This window comes from Manis javanica, chromosome 4 (assembly GCF_040802235.1).
Source record: "Manis javanica isolate MJ-LG chromosome 4, MJ_LKY, whole genome shotgun sequence".
Taxonomy (NCBI): domain Eukaryota; kingdom Metazoa; phylum Chordata; class Mammalia; order Pholidota; family Manidae; genus Manis; species Manis javanica.
In genome coordinates, this window is record NC_133159.1 from 148,256,189 (window position 1) to 148,273,196 (window position 17,008).

A 17,008-nucleotide genomic window follows, 5' to 3' on the forward strand; every position below is an offset into this window, starting at 1 on the left:
AAAATGCAAGCTCCTGTGTCAACTCTGGTGATGCTTTTACAGTCAGAATACAACACTGTCTAGCCTCATCTGTTCTCATCACCTCTCCAGTGACCTGCCCTGAAGGTGTGCTCTGGCAGTCCGTCCCCAGGACTCGGGCTCTTGGGCTGTCCCTGTTAAGTAGCCCCTCACTGGAAGAGCACCTCTAAGTGTCCAGGGTTTTCTTTCCCTGCCCCAAGGCCGAGGCCTGCAAGTCCATGGAGTACGCAGTGAAGGAATGTCCTCACAGCATGTTCTCTGAGATCAAGTATGATGGAGAGCGAGTTCAGGTACGTAAGAATGGGGACCACTTCAGCTACTTTAGCCGCAGTCTCAAGCCTGTCCTGCCTCACAAGGTATGGGTTGCTTCCCTTCTGCCAGGACTCGTTCCCTTCCTGCCTCTGAGAACCTCAAGGCCAGAGGCCCCTAGCCATTCCAGTGCTGGAGTGCAATACGTTTGTTTTGTATTTGTTGGATGAATTCATCTATTCATTTTTAGAGTCTTCTCCCAGTGAGGGGTTGCTCCGTAGGGCTGGCCCAAGAGCCCAGATGTGGGTTAGGCAGCAGAGAGGGGACAGGCAGGAATGCTTCCCTTGCCCACAGTGACGTTGGGACAGCAAGCTCACCCAGAAGTAGCTTATAGTGCTTATCCTTGGTGTTTCTGTGTCTTCTGTGCTCCCTCCCACCCCCACCAAGCTAAATTACAACTCGGTACAGAGGGCTGTTGGGCTGTCATTCAGGAATTTAACAAACGTTTCTCAGGTGCTTACCTTGTGCAAGGCACCGTTTGAGGTAGTGGACATACTGCAGTGTTAAAAAAATGGACAGATGGGGGCGGAGCCAGGATGGCGGCATGAGTAGAGCAGTGGAAATCTCCTCCCAAAAACACATAGAGCTATGAAAATATAACAAAGAAAAATCTTCCTAAAATAGAGACCACAGGACACAGGACAACATCCAGACCACATCCACACCTGCAAGAACCCAGCGTCTTGCGAAGGGGGTAAGATACAAGCCCCTGTCCGGCGGGACCCGAGCGCCCCTCCCCCCGGCTTCCGGCGGGTGGAAAGAAACCGGAGAGGTTTTTTTTTGGCGAGTGCTTTTTGGAAGCCGTAAAGGGATGGGCCCCCGTTGCTAGGGAGGCAGGGTGGCGGGACCGGCGGGCGGGTGCCTGAAACCGGCGCCTGAGGAAGGAGGAAATCGCGCGTTTTTCCCCTTTTTTTTTTCTCTTTTTGGTGAGAGCTTTTTGGAAGCCTTAAAGGGACAGGGACCCCGGTGCTAGGGAGGCAGGATGGCGGGACTGGTGAGCAGGTGCCTGGGACCAGCGCCTGAGGACAAAGAATATCGAGCATTCCTTCCCTGCGGGACCGGTGGGTGGGTCCTTGTTGGAAGCCTTGAAAGGACAGGGACCTTGGTGCTAGGGAGACAGGGCAGCAGGACCAGTGAGCGGGTGCCTGGGACCGGCACCTGAGGACAAAAAAAAAAAAAAAAAAAAAAATCGCGTTTTTTTTTCCTTTTTTTTTCTTTCTGTTCCCTCTCTCATTGTTGCTGCTGTTGTTTTGGTTTGGAGAGTGCTTTTTGGGAGTCTTAAAGGGGCAGGACAGGTCACTTAGACCAGAGGCAGGGAATCTGGGGATCTCTGGGCACTCTAACCCCTTGGGCAGCAGGGAGCACAGAGGCCCCTTACGGAGATAAATAGCCTCCCGGCTGATCCCCCTCCAACAGGGCTCCACCATTTTGGAGGAACAGCCCCAGCCAGGCCAAGCCCACAGCAACAGCGGAGATAAACCCCAAAGCAACTAGGCAGGAAGCAGAAGCCCTGTCTGTGCACAGCTGCCCAGCACAAGCTGCTAGAGGTCGCTATTCTCCCAGGAAAATGCCATAAACCAACAAGAAGGGAAGCTCTTCCAGCGGTCACTTGTACCAGCTCTGCAAACTATCTCTATCACCATGAAAAGGCAAAACTACAGGCAGACAAAGATCACAGAGACAACACCTGAGAGGGAGACAGACCTAACTAGTCCTCCTGAAAAAGAATTCAAAATAAAAATCATGAACATGCTGACAGAGATGCAGAGAAAAATGCAAGAGCAATGGGATGAGATGCAGAGAAAAATGCAAGAGCAGTGGGATGAAGTCCGGAAGGAGATCACAGATGTCAGGAAGGAGATCACAGAAGTGAAACAATCCCTGGAAGGATTTATAAGCAGAATGGATAAGATGCAAGAGGCCATTGAAGGAATAGAAGCCAGAGAACAGGAACGTATAGAAGCTGACATAGAGAGAGATAAAAGGATCTCCAGGAATGAAACAACACTAAGAGAAATATGTGATCAATACAAAAGGAATAATATTCGTATTATAGGGATACCGGAAGAAGAAGAAAGAGGAAAAGGGATAGAAAGTCTCTTTGAAGAAATAATTGCTGAAAACTTCCCCAAACTGGGGGAGGAAATAATCGAACAGACCATGGAATTACACAGAACTCCCAACAGAAAGGATCCAAGGAGGACAACACCAAGACACATAGTAATTAAAATGGCAAGGATCAAGGACAAGGAAAGAGTTTTAAAGGCAGCTAGAGAGAAAAAGGTCACCTATAAAGGAAAACCCATCAGGCTAACATCAGACTTCTCGACAGAAACCCTACAGGCCAGAAGAGAATGGCATGATATACTTAATGCAATGAAACAGAAGGGCCTTGAACCAAGGATACTGTATCCAGCACGACTGTCATTTAAATATGATGGTGGGATTAAACAATTCCAAGACAAGCAAAAGCTGAGGGAATTTGCTTCCCACAAACCACCTCTACAGGGCATCCTACAGGGACTGCTCTAGATGGGAGCACCCCTAAAAAGAGCACAGAACAAAACACCGAACATATGAAGAATGGAGGAGGAGGAATAAGAAGGGAGAGAAGAAAAGAATCTCCAGACAGTGTATATAACAGCTCAATAAGAGAGCTAAGTTAGGCAGTAAGATACTAAAGAAGCTAACCTTAAACCTTTGGTAACCACGAATCTAAAGCCTGCAATGGCAATAAGTACATATCTCTCAATAGTCACCCTAAATGTAAATGGACAATGCACCAATCAAAAGACATAGAGTAATAGAATGGATAAAAAAGCAAGACCCATCTATATGCTGCTTACAAGAAACTCACCTTAAACCCAAAGATAAGCATAGACTAAAAGTCAAGGGATGGAAAAACATATTTCAGGCAAACAACAGTGAGAAGAAAGCAGGGGTTGCAGTACTAATATCAGACAAAATAGACTTCAAAACAAAGAAAGTAACAAGAGATAAAGAAGGCCACTACATAATAATAAAGGGCTCAGTCCAACAAGAGGATATAACCATTCTAAATATATATGCACCCAATACAGGAGCAGCAGCATATGTGAAGCAAGTACTAACAGAACTAAAGAGGAAAATAGACTGCAATGCATTCATTGTAGGAGACTTCAACACACCACTCACCCCAAAGGATAGATCCACCGGGCAGAAAATAAGTAAAGACACACAGGCACTGAACAACACACTAGAACAGATGGACCTAATAGACATCTATAGAACTCTACATCCAAAAGCAACAGGATATACATTCTTCTCAAGTGAACATAGAACATTCTCCAGAATAGACCACATACTAGCTCACAAAAAGAGCCTCAGTAAATTCCAAAATATTGAAATTCTACCAACCAATTTTTCAGACCACAAAGGTATGAAAGTAGAAATAAATTCAAAGAAAACAAAAAGGCTCACAAACACATGGAGGCTTAACAACATGCTACTAAATAATCAATGGATCAATGAACAAATCAAAATAGAGATCAAGGAATATATAGAAACAAATGACAACAACAACACTAAGCCCCAACTTCTGTGGGATGCAGCGAAAGCAGTCTTAAGAGGAAAGTATATAGCAATCCAGGCACACTTGAAGAAGGAAGAACAATCCCAAATGAATAGTCTAACATCACAATTATTAAAACTGGAAAAAGAAGAACAAATGAGGCCTAAAGTCAGCAGAAGGAGGGACATAATAAAGATCAGAGAAGAAATAAACAAAATTGAGAAGAATAAAACAATAGCAAAAATCAACGAAACCAAGAGCTGGTTCTTTGAGAAAATAAACAAAATAGATAAGCCTCTAGCCCAACTTATTAAGAGAAAAAGAGAGTCAACACAAATCAACATAATCAGAAATGAGAATGGAAAAATCACAATAGACTCCACAGAAATACAAAGAATTATTAAAGACTACTATGAAAACCTATATGCCAACAAGCTGGAAAACCTAGAAGAAATGGACAACTTCCTAGAAAAATACAACCACCCAAGACTGACCAAGGAAGAAACACAAAAGTTAAACAAACCAATTACAAGCAAAGAAATTGAAACAGTAATCAAAAAACTACCCAAGAACAAAATCCCGGGGCCGGACGGATTTACCTCGGAATTTTATCAGACACACAGAGAAGACATAATACCCAGTCTCCTTAAAGTGTTCCACAAAATAGAAGAAGAGGGAATACTCCCAAACTCATTCTATGAGGCCAACATCACCCTAATACCAAAACCAGGCAAAGACCCCACCAAAAAAGAAAATTACAGACCAATATCCCTGATGAATGTAGATGCAAAAATACTCAATAAAATATTAGCAAACAGAATTCAACAGTATATCAAAAGGATCATACACCATGACCAAGTGGGGTTCATCCCAGGGATGCAAGGATGGCACAACATTCGAAAATCCATCAACATCATCCACCACATCAACAAAAAGAAAGACAAAAACCACATGATCATCTCCATAGATGCTGAAAAAGCATTTGACAAAATTCAACATCCATTCATGATAAAAACTCTCAGCAAAATGGGAATAGAGGGCAAGTACCTCAACATAATAAAGGCCATATATGATAAACCCACAGCCAGCATTATACTGAACAGCGAGAAGCTGAAAGCATTTTCTCTGAGATCGGGAACCAGACAGGGATGCCCACTCTCCCCACTGTTATTTAACATAGTACTGGAGGTCCTAGCCACGGCAATCAGACAAAACAAAGAAATACAAGGAATCCAGATTGGTAAAGAGGAAGTTAAACTGTCACTATTTGCAGATGATATAATACTGTACATAAAAAACCCTAAAGACTCCACTCCAAAACTACTAGAACTGATATCGGAATACAGCAAAGTTGCAGGATACAAAATTAACACACAGAAATCTGTAGCTTTCCTATACACTAAAAACGAATCAATAGAAAGAGAAATCAGGAAAACAATTCCATTCACCATTGCATCAAAAAGAATAAAATACCTAGGAATAAACCTAACCAAAGAAGTGAAAGACTTATACTCTGAAAACTACAAGTCACTCTTAAGAGAAATTAAAGGGGACACTAATAAATGGAAACTCATCCCATGCTCATGGCTAGGAAGAATTAATATCGTCAAAATGGCCATCCTGCCCAAAGCAATATACAGATTTGATGCAATCCCTCTCAAATTACCAGCAACATTCTTCAATGAATTGGAACAAATAATTCAAAAATTCATATGGAAACACCAAAGACCCCGAATAGCCAAAGCAATCCTAAGAAAGAAGAATAAAGTAGGGGGGATCTCACTCCCCAACTTCAAGCTCTACTACAAAGCCATAGTAATCAAGACAATTTGGTACTGGCACAAGAACAGAGCCACAGACCAGTGGAACAGATTAGAGACCCCAGAAATTAACCCAAACATATATGGTCAATTAATATTTGATAAAGGAGCCATGGACATACAATGGCAAAATGACAGTCTCTTCAACAGATGGTGCTGGCAAAACTGGACAGCTACATGTAGGAGAATGAAACTGGACCATTGTCTAACCCCATATACAAAGGTAAACTCAAAATGGATCAAAGACCTGAATGTAAGTCATGAAACCATTAAACTCTTGGGAAAAAAACATAGGCAAAAACCTCTTAGACATAAACATGAGTGATCTCTTCTTGAACATATCTCCCCGGGCAAGGAAAACAACAGCAAAAATGAGCAAGTGGGACTACATTAAGCTGAAAAGCTTCTGTACAGCGAAAGACACCATCAATAGAACAAAAAGGAACCCTACAGTATGGGAGAATATATTTGAAACTGAGAGATCCGATAAAGGCTTGACGTCCAGAATATATAAAGAGCTCACATGCCTCAACAAACAAAAAACAAATAACCCAATTAAAAAATGGGCAGAGGAACTGAACAGACAGTTCTCCAAAAAAGAAATACAGATGGCCAAGAGACACATGAAAAGATGCTCCACATCGCTAATTATCAGAGAAATGCAAATTAAAACTACAATGAGGTATCACCTCGCACCACTAAGGATAGCTGCCATCCAAAAGACAAACAACAACAAATGTTGGCGAGGCTGTGGAGAAAGGGGAACCCTCCTACACTGCTGGTGGGAATGTAAATTAGTTCAACCATTGTGGAAAGCAGTATGGAAGTGCATCAAAATGCTCAAAACAGACCTACCATTTGACCCAGGAATTCCACTCCTAGGAATTTACCCTAAGAACGCAGCAATCAAGTTTGAGAAAGACAGATGCACTCCTATGTTTATCGCAGCACTATTTACAATAGCCAAGAATTGGAAGCAACCTAAATGTCCATCGGTAGATGAATGGATAAAGAAGATGTGGTACATATACACAATGGAATACTACTCAGCCATAAGAAGTGGAAAAATCCAACCATTTGCAGCAACATGGATGGAGCTGGAGAGTATTATGCTCAGTGAAATAAGCCAAGCGGAGAAAGAGAAATACCAAATGATTTCACTCATCTGAGGAGTATAGGAACAAAGGAAAAACTGATGGAACAAAACAGCAGTGGAATTACAGAACCCAAAAATGGACTAACAGGTACCAAAGGGAAAGGAACTGGGGAGGATGGGTGGGCAGGGCGGGATAAGGGGGGGAAGAAGAAGGGGGGTATTAAGATTAGCATGCATGGGGGGAGGGAGAAGGGGAGGGTGGGCTGCACAACACAGAGAGGACAAGTAGTGACTCTACAACATTTTGCTAAGCTGATGGACAGTAACCGTAATGTGGTTGTAAGGGGGACCTGATATAGTGGAGAGCATAGTAAACATAGCATTCTTCATGTAAGTGTAGATTAAAAATTTAAAAAAAAAAAAGAGAAAGAAAGAAAGAAAAGGGGGATTACTCCTTAACAGGATAAAACTATTGGTAAATCAAAGATCAACGCATGCTTTAAATATCCTTAATGTTGATCACTTAAAGGGTGTCAGATGATCAGCTATGGAGGTACTCTTTTCTGATAATATTCCTTTCTCTTAATTAAAAAAAAAAAAAAAGTAGTTACTGTGTGCTGACCTCCAATGAGTTCTGCACAGTGGTATAGAGGGCATGTCAAAGTGTGGGCAAATTGTCTGTTTGTTTCTATGCAGAAGATCAAGGCCTAGCTTGGATACCCAGAAAATGAACTAAGATACGATATGAGGAGGAGCTTCTGGCATCAGCACTCTCTGGAGGACTTGTGCCGGGGGATGATCATCGAAAAGCCTCCACAGGGATCCGGACGATGTTGCGGTTGTGGCTGCATCCAGCCCACCATCTCCTGGACTTGCCATAAGAATGAGGAGGGAGATGTCTAGGCTGGCATGTGCATACAGTGAGACAACAAATTTGACCGGATCTGTACTGTTGGAACTCAACCAGGAGTTGGGAGGGGTGCAAGTTGTAGCACTCCAAAATCTCATAACTATAGACTATCTATACTTAAAAGAACATATGGGATGTGAACAGATCCCAGAAATGGGCTGCTTTAATATGTCTGATGGTTCAAGTACAGTTGGACAATATCCATCATATCATAGATAAATTTTCACAAATGCCTATGGTGCGTAAATGGTTTTCTTGTCTTCACTGGAGATGGATGGTAATTATAGATTTGCTTTGTTTATGTCACCGTATTCCTATTATGTTAATATGTGTGTGCAAATTAGTTAGTAGTTTAAAACCTATACATACTTAAGGTACTATACAAGAAGATATGTCAAAGAAATAATCAATCCTCCCAAGTTTCCTTCATATGCTACATCTATAGCTTTTCTTCTTCCTTCCTAATTACAACCCTTAAATAGAACTCGTGCCTCATATCGAATTTACCGAGTATCATAATTCCTCCAGGTGTTAAAGATACCTCGAGACAAGTGCTGGGCATAGAAGCCACAGGTCATAAATCTGCAAAGAAGTAAAAAGCTAACCTTTGCAAACAATATGGCTTCTCTCTCACTTACCAACTTTACATTTCCCTGTATGGCCCCGGAAGATGACTGGTTAGCCAGAGACGGGTAAGATTCCTCAAGGGAGGAACAACCTAAGACAGGCACAGTCGCAGGGGGGCCATTAGGTGAGAATTTGGGGATCAACAGAGGTGAGGCTCAGAACCTCACCCCCCCTGCTTTGAGAGAAATCTGCATCCGTGGATGTCTTGCTGCCCTTGTCTAGCCTGGATTAATACTTAGTCCATAGGCACACACCTGATCATCTGATCATCTACATTTGCCTTCTTACAGCACTAAACTATGTCTTCTACCTTTATCTTGCATCTACCTACCACTTCAGCATTTTATTAAAAATAAAAATAATAATAATAAAGGGAGAAATGTGGGATCCACATATAAATCAAGTACAAAAATCAAACGAATATTCATATTTGACCTGATTGTTTATAGGTCATAATGCATGATCAAAACCGAAAGTTTCTGTGATGACTGCCCTTGTACTGTTCACCATGTAAGAATTTATTCACTATGTAAGAATTCGTTCACCATGTAAGAACTTGTTCGTTATGCTTCAGAAGATTGGAGACTGACGAGAATTAGGCTTGAGATGGATTAATGATTGTACATTGAGCGTTGACCCCCCTATACTGAATTTTATTGTTGTTAACAACCATTTGATCAATAAATATGAGAGATGCCCTCTCAAAAAAAAAAAAAAATAGAACATATGGGATGTGAGCAGATCCCAGAAATGGGTTGTTTTAATTTTTCTGATTTCTCTCAGACTGTTCAAGTACAGTTGGACAATATCCATCATATCATAGACAAATTCTCACAAATGCCTAGGGTGCCTAACTGGTTTTCTTGGCTTCACTGGAGATGGCTGGTAATTATAGATTTGCTTAGTTTATGTCACCATATTCCTATTATGTTAATATGTGTGTGCAAGTTAGTAGTTTAAAACCTGCTTAAGGTACTCTACAAGAAGATATGTCAAAGAAATAATCAATCCTCCCATGTTTTCTTCCATATGCTACCTCTATAGCTTTTCTTCTTCTTTCCTAATTACAACCCTTAAATAGAATTCGTGACTCATATTGAATTTACCAAGCATCATAATTCCTCCAGGTGGTAAAGATACCTCGAGACAAGTGCTGGGCATAGAAGCCACAGGGCATAAATCTGCAAAGAAGTAAAAAGCTAACCTATTCAAACAATATGGCTTCTCTCTCACTTACCAACTTTACATCTCCCTGTATGGCCCCGGAAGATGACTGGTTAGCCAAAGACGGGTAAGATTCCTCAAGGGAGGAACAACCTAAGACTGGCACAGTCACAGGGGGGTCATCAGGTGAGAAATTGGGGATCAGCAGTGGTGAGGCTTAGAACCTCAGCCCCCCTGTTTTGAGAGAAATCTGCATCTGTGGATGTTTTAATGCCCTTGTCTAGCTTGGATTAACACATAGTCTACAGGCACACACCTGATCATCTACAATTGCTCTCTTACAACACTAAACTATGTTTTCTACCTTTATCTTGCATCTACCTACCACTTCAGCATTTTATTAAAAATAAAAATAATAATAATAATAAAGGGAGAAATGTGGGATCCACATATAAATCAAGTATGAAAATCAAATGAATATTCATATTTGACCTGATTGTTTATAATTCATAATGTATGATCAAAACTGAAAGTTTCTGTGATGACTGCCCTTGTACTGTTCACCATGTAAGAACTTATTCACTATGTAAGAATTCGTTCACCATGTAAGAACTTGTTCATTATGCTTCAGAAGATTGGAAACTGACGAGAATTAGGCTTGAGATGGATAAATGATTGTGCACTGAACATTGACCCCCCTATACAGAATTTTATTGCTGTTAACAACCATTTGTTCAATAAATATGAGAGATGCCCTCTCAAAAAAAAACACACACACACACAAAAAAAAATGGACAGAATTTCTAGCCCTCCAGAAGCTTACTTTCTGAAGTAAACATAATGCCATGGGAACAGCTGGGAGCCCAGACTCCTACCCTTAATTAGGGGGCATTGATAACCTTGCTCCTCAGCCCTTCTCAACTCCCAGGGCCTCTGTGAGCCTTTGGGGGTGTCTTCTGGGAAAAGCAGCTAGAATATGTGGCTGCAGACGGACTTTCTGTCCTACCTCTTCTTTCCTAGCTCAGACTCCATTTTTCAGAGCCCCCAGGGTGAAGGGGACATTTCCTGTGGCTCAGGTTTGTTTCGGGTGCCCCAGAGGCAAGTAAGCTGTGGCTCCCCATGGAGCAGGCTCACTTGCTCAGAGGGTCACAGTGACGCCACCGCGGACCTGTTCCTGGTAAGGTTGTCCAGTGGGTACTTCCTGGTTCCCAGGAAGAAGTCTGAGCACAGCTTTCCAGCATTAGAGAACTTTTCCTTGCTCTCCTCACCAAAGCTTGATTCACCCCTTGTCTCTTCTGTGCTTTTGGTTTGTGAAGGGCTGGTCAGGGATTGAAGCAGGGCAGGATGGCTGTGCAGGCCTTTCCTGGCCCTGCTCCAAGCATCGCAGATAATGATGGCCCGTGCACCCTGCTCGGGAGCTGGCCGCAGTCATGCTCTCCAAACCTCCCTGCTGCCATCACTTGGCAGGAGCTGCTGCAGGCTACAATCCAGCCTCTCCCTGTCCAGGACCGTCACAGACTAGGGCTTTGCCTTGAACAGGAAAAAAATCTAATTCCAAACATCCTTTCTTGCTCATTTTGAAGACGGCCGTGGGTTCAGAGCTCCCACTCAGAAGACTGTCCTCACATTGCCTTGCTGCGCTCCTACCAGGGTTCATGTTTTCTGTCCATCTTTTTTTTCCAGCCAGTCTGTTCTCCCCCACAGACCTTCTTGCGTCCTGCCTGTCCTCCCTCCCTCCCGTGGTTGTCCCCACTTGCTTCCCCACATGCTCACTCTGGTTTTTCCTTTTCCTCAATGTCTCCTTCTCTGCAGCCCACAGGAAGTGATTCGGCATGGGCCGGCCTCTTCGGGTCCGGACAGAGGCCCTGAAACATACCCTCCTCCTCTTGTCTGGGAGGCTGATGAGGCTTAGGTCTGAGTGTTTGCACAGTAGCCGGGCTTCCCCGTGTGTGTGTTCTTTGTTCCTTCTGGGGCCTGGGTTTTGCTTTCTGTGGCTCGATGAAGAACAGGGAAGCTCCATTAGCGTGTATGTATCGGATAATCCATCCGTAGTTAACATCTCGGCAGATGTGGGTTACTGATGAGAATGCGGTTGATGTATCTGCTGTGTAGTGTATGGCTAGGAATAGACCTGTGAGAATTTGTAGGACTAAGCAAATTCCTAGTAGTGACCCAAAGTTTCATCATGCTGAGATGTTAGAGGGGGTGGGGAGATCAATAAAGGAGTTGTTAGTGATTTTGAGTAGGGGGTGTGTTTTTCGGATGTTTGTCATTAGGTTTCCATAGTTTAATTACAACGATGATTTTTCATGTCATAGGTCATGGTTTGAGTCCATGTGGGAATAATGACATATGTTGTGTTTATTTTGAGTGTTATTTTTGTGATTAGTTTTTTAGGGTTTTCTTCAAAGCCTTCTCCCATCTATGGGGGGTTTAGTTTGGTTGTGGCTGGTGGTGTTGGTTGTGGGATTGTGGTGGGTCTTTTTTGGGTTTAATGGTCTTTTTGATTTATCTTGGAGGGATGCTGGTTGTTTTCGGTTATACGGCAGCCATAGCTATTGAGGAGTACCCTGAAGTTTGGGTGTCTAATGTGGTTGTGTTTGGTGCTTTTGTTGTGGGTGTGGTTATGGAGTTGGTTTTGGTGCTTTATATGTTGGAGGGCGAGGGGTTGAGTGTGGTTTTTGATCTTGGTAATCAGGGTGACTGGGCGACGTATGATGTTGGGGGGTCTAGTTTTTTTAGTGAGGAAGCTATGGGTGTTGCTGCTCTTTATAGCTATGGTGCTTGGTTTGTGATTATAACTGGGTGGTCCTTGTTTATTTGTGTTGTTACTGTTATGGAGGTTACCCGGGGTAATAGAATATAAGGAGGGTGAGGGTTATTGTTGTTGCGAAGGATAGGAAGTAGAGCTTGATTGAGCCTTTTTGGTTGGATGTTATTAGGGAGGCTTTTATGTGAAAGCGTGAGATTGACTTTGGCATAATATTTTCTAGTCAGATCAGGTCTAGAATGAGGGATGCTAGTTTTTGGCTTGCTGTCAGTGATCATAGGGGTCCTGAGCGGTGAATGATTGTGGGGAAGTAGCCTAGCAGGTTCGAGAATTTGAAGGCACCTGAGGGGGTTTTGTGGCTTAGGTTCAGGGATAGGTTGCATAGTTCTAGGGCTAGTACTAGGCCCAGGATTGTAGTGACTAGGGCGGTGTATTTTAGGTAGTGTGGTATGGTTGTTTGGGGCATGGATGTTGGGGGGATGTTGCTGTGTAATAGAAACCCAGCGAAAATGCTCCCTAGCATTAGGCGTTTGATTGGGTTTGTTAGTGAGGGGTTGTTTTCATTGATGTTGATTAGAGTGTTGAATCGGGGTTGTCCTAGTAGTGTGAAGAAGATGATTCGTGTGCTGTAGGCAGCTGTTAGGGAGGTGGCTACTAGTGTAATGAGTAGGGCTCAGGCGTTTGTGTAAGACATGTTAGCGGTCTCGATGATTAGGTCTTTAGAGTAGAAGCCTGTTAGGAATGGGGCTCCTGTTAGGGTGAGGCTACCGATAATAAGGGCGGAGGTGGTGGTGGGGAGAGCGTGGAAGAGCCCCCCTATCTTGCGAATGTCTTGTTCGTCGTTTAGGCTGTGGATGATCGATCCGGAGCATAAGAACATGGCCTTAAAGAAGGCGTGAGTGCAGATGTGTATGAAGGCCAAGTGTGGTTGGTTGATGCCGATGGTGACTATTATTAGGCCGAGTTGGCTTGGGGTTGAGAAGGCTACGATCTTTTTAATGTCATTTTGGGTGAGAGCACAGATGGCCATGAATAGGGTTGTAATGGCTCCCAGGCATAGGGTTGCTGTTTGAATTGTTTTGTTGTTTTCTATTAGGGGGTGAATCGGATTAGTAGGAACACTCCTGCAACTACTATTGTGCTGGAGTGAAGTAGGGCTGATACTGGGGTTGGGCCTTCTATGGCTGAGGGGAGTCACGGGTGTAGCCCAAACTGTGCGGATTTTCCAGTTGCTGCTAGTAGTAGGCCCGCCAGGGGGGTGTTTGTGTTCTCGGGGTTTAGTATGAAGATTTGTTGGAGGTCCCATGAGTTTAGGTTTGTGAGAAATCATGCTATTGACAGGATCAGTCCAATGTCCCCAATGCAGTTGTACAGGATGGCTTGTATGGCTGCTCTGTTTGCGTCTGTCCGTCCGTGCCATCAGCCGATTAGGAGAAAAGACATGATTCCTACTCCCTCCCAACCGATGAAGAGTTGGAATATGTTGTTGGCGGACACTAGGATTATTATTGTGATCAGGAAGATTAGCAGGTATTTGAAAAATCGGTTAATGTGGGGGTCTGATTTCATATATCACAGGGAGAATTCTATGATGGATCATGTGACAATAGGGCTACTGGTATGAATGTTATAGAGAAATAGTCTAGTTTGAAGCTTATTGTTATTTTTATTGTTTGGATTGTTGTTCAGTGTCAGTTAAAGACGGCTGCCTCTTCGTTTGAGTAGACAAGTATTATTGCAGGGATTATGCTGATGGCAAAGGCTAGTGTGACCATGCTTTTTACGTGGTGGGGGTAGCTTTTGCTTGTGTAGGCATTTGTGGGGGCGATTATGATTGGTATGGTTAGTGCTGTCGGTGCTATGAGTGAGGTGCAAGTTAGGGTGTTAATTACTTTTACTTGGAGTTGCACCAAGTCTTTTGGTTCCTAAGACCAACGGGTGTCTGTCATCCTCTAAAAGTTTAAAAAAGCCATGTTTTTATACATGGGGACAGGAGTTAGCAGCTCTTGCGTACTTTTTTGGTAAGTAAGAAGTTGTGGCCTTCTATTATCAGATTCACAATCTGAGGTTTTATTAAATTATACTTACAGTAAAGGCACCCTAGGATGATTTTGGGGTTGGTTGATAGCATTAGTAGGGGTAGTATGTGGAGAGCCATTAGGGCATTTTCTCGGGTGAAGGAGGGGTTGATGTTGTTGATGTGGTGGGTGTATTTGCCACGTTGGGTGGATATTAGTATGTATAGGAGTAGATGGCTGTGATGATGATGTTCGTTCCAGTAAGGACGATGGTAGTGTTAGACCACGAGAATGTTGATACTACTACGAACAGTTCTCCGATTAGGTTGATGCTGGGGGGGAGGGCCAGGTTAGTTAGGCTTGCTAAGAGTCATCAGGCAGCTATTAGGGGCAGGAGGGTCTGCAGTCCTCGTGCTAGTATTATAGTTCGGCTGTGGGTTCGTTCATAGTTTGTGTTTGCTAGGCAAAATAGTATGGAGGATGTCAGACTGTGGGCGACTATGAGGGCGGTGGCCCCTATGTAACTTCATGGGGTTTGGATTAGGATTGCGACGATTACTAGTGCTATGTGACTTACGGAGGAGTAGGCGGTTAATGACTTTAGATCAGTCTGGCGGAGGCAAATAGAGCTTGTTATGATTATTCCTCACAGGGACAGTATCAGGAAGGGGTATGCCATGAATGTTGTTATTGGTTCTAGTATGATAGTGATGTGCATTATGCCGTATCCGCCTAGCTTTAGTAGTACGGCTGCAAGTACTATGGAGCCTGCAATGGGGGCCTCTACGTGGGCTTTTGGTAGTCAGAGGTGTAGTCCGTATAGGGGTATTTTTACTATAAATGCTATTATGCATGCTAGCCAGATTAGTATGTTGGATCAAGAGTCGTTCATGGGCTTTGCTCAGTATTGTAGTACTAGTATGTTTAGGGTTCCTGTTATGTTTTGGGTGTATGTGAGTACCACTAGCAGGGGGAGTGATCCTACTATTGTGTAGAAGAGGAAGTAGGACCCTGCGTTTAGTCGCTCTGCTTGGTTTCCTCATCGTGTGATGATGATTAGGGTTGGTATGAGCGTTGCTTCAAATAGGATGTAGAATATAATGAATTCGGAGGAGGTGAATGTTATGATTAGTAGCGCCTGGAGGGTGATTAGTATGGTAACATATAGTTTTTTTCGGCTTAGAGTCTCATTAGACAGGTGGGCTTGGCTGGCTGTTAGTATTAGGGGGAGGAGTCATGTTGTTAATACGATTAAGGGTGCTGATAGGGGGTCAGAGAAGAAGATGGCTGAGAGGCTTATGTTGTTGTGGTCATGCTGGCCCAAGATGCCTAGAGATGTTAGGCTGATTAGCATGCTGTGTGATGTTACGTTGATTCACACTATGTTTTTGTTCGATAGTCATGTTAGGGGAATTAGTATGGCTGTGGGGACAATTAGTTTTAGCATTGTAGCAGGTTTAGGTTTTGTACGTAGTCCGTGCCGTATGTGTTAGATACAAGTACTAGTAGAGAGAGGCCTAGGGCAGCCTCGCATGCTGCTAGTACGAGGAGGATGATGGGTGCTATGTTGGCTAGTGTGAAGTGGTTAGTTAGGATTGTAATGGTGATTATTACGAATAGGGAGAGTATTATGCCCTCTAGACATAGTAGTGAGGACATTAGGTGTGATCGGTACATTAATATCCCCATTAGGGAGATAGTGAATGCCAGTGTTGTGTTAATGTAAATTAGGGACATTTGGTAGCTATGAGTAAGTCATAGTTTAATGAGTCGAAATCATTTGTTTTGTGTAAACTAGCTACCATACTCAGTTCATTCTAGGCCTTTTTGTGTTCATTCGTAGGCCAGGCTAACTGCTAGCAGTGAGATAAATATTAAGGCTACAGTGAGTATGGTGCTTAGGTTGTTTGTTTGTGATGCCCATGGGAGTGGTAGGAGTAGTGCGATTTCTAGGTCGAACAGTAGGAATGTAATAGCGATTAGGAAGAATTTTATGGAGAATGGTAGTCGTGCTGACCCTATGGGGTCGAATCCGTACTCGTAGGGGGTGATTTTTTCCGAGTATGTGTTTAATTGAGGGAGTCAAAAGGCAATTAGTATGAGCAGGCATGCTAGTATGGTGTTTGTTATTATTGCCAGGAGTAGGTTTATTATTTTCTTCTGGGTTGTAGCCAGAGCTTGTTGATTGGAAGTCAACCGTACTGTGCATACTTAGAAAATAGGAACCTCATCAGTAAATAGAGATATATAGGAATAATCACACCACGTCTACGAAATGTGAGTATCAGGCGGCGGCTTCGAATCCGAAGTGGTGGTTTGATGTAAAGTGGTATTTTAGTTGTTGTAGTAAGCACACAATTAGGAAGAAGGTGCCGATAATGACATGTAGGCCGTGGAATCCGGTTGCTACAAAGAAGGTACAGCCATACACGCTGTCGGAAATTGTGAAGGGTGCTTCGTAATACTCTGAGATTTGTAGTAGTTGAAAGTAAATACCCAGGAGGAGTGTGATAAGCAAAGCCTGGGTCATGTGGCTTTGGTTGCCCTCTATTAAGCTGTGATGTGCTCAGGTAATCGATACTCCTGAGGCCAAGAGAACGGATGTGTTGAGCAGGGGCACTTCCAGTGGGTTTAGCGGGTTGATGCCTGTGGGGGGCCAACATCCCCCCAGTTCAGGGGTGGGTGCTAGGCTTGAGTGGTAGAATGCTCAGAAGAAGCCAGCGAAG

The 17,008-nt window shown here is 43.4% G+C and overlaps 1 pseudogene; it reads left to right on the forward strand.

Moving 5' to 3' along the window:
• The window catches only part of LOC140849100 (DNA ligase 3-like), an 854,661-nt pseudogene that overhangs the window by 10,168 nt on the left and 827,485 nt on the right, over positions 1 to 17,008 (forward strand).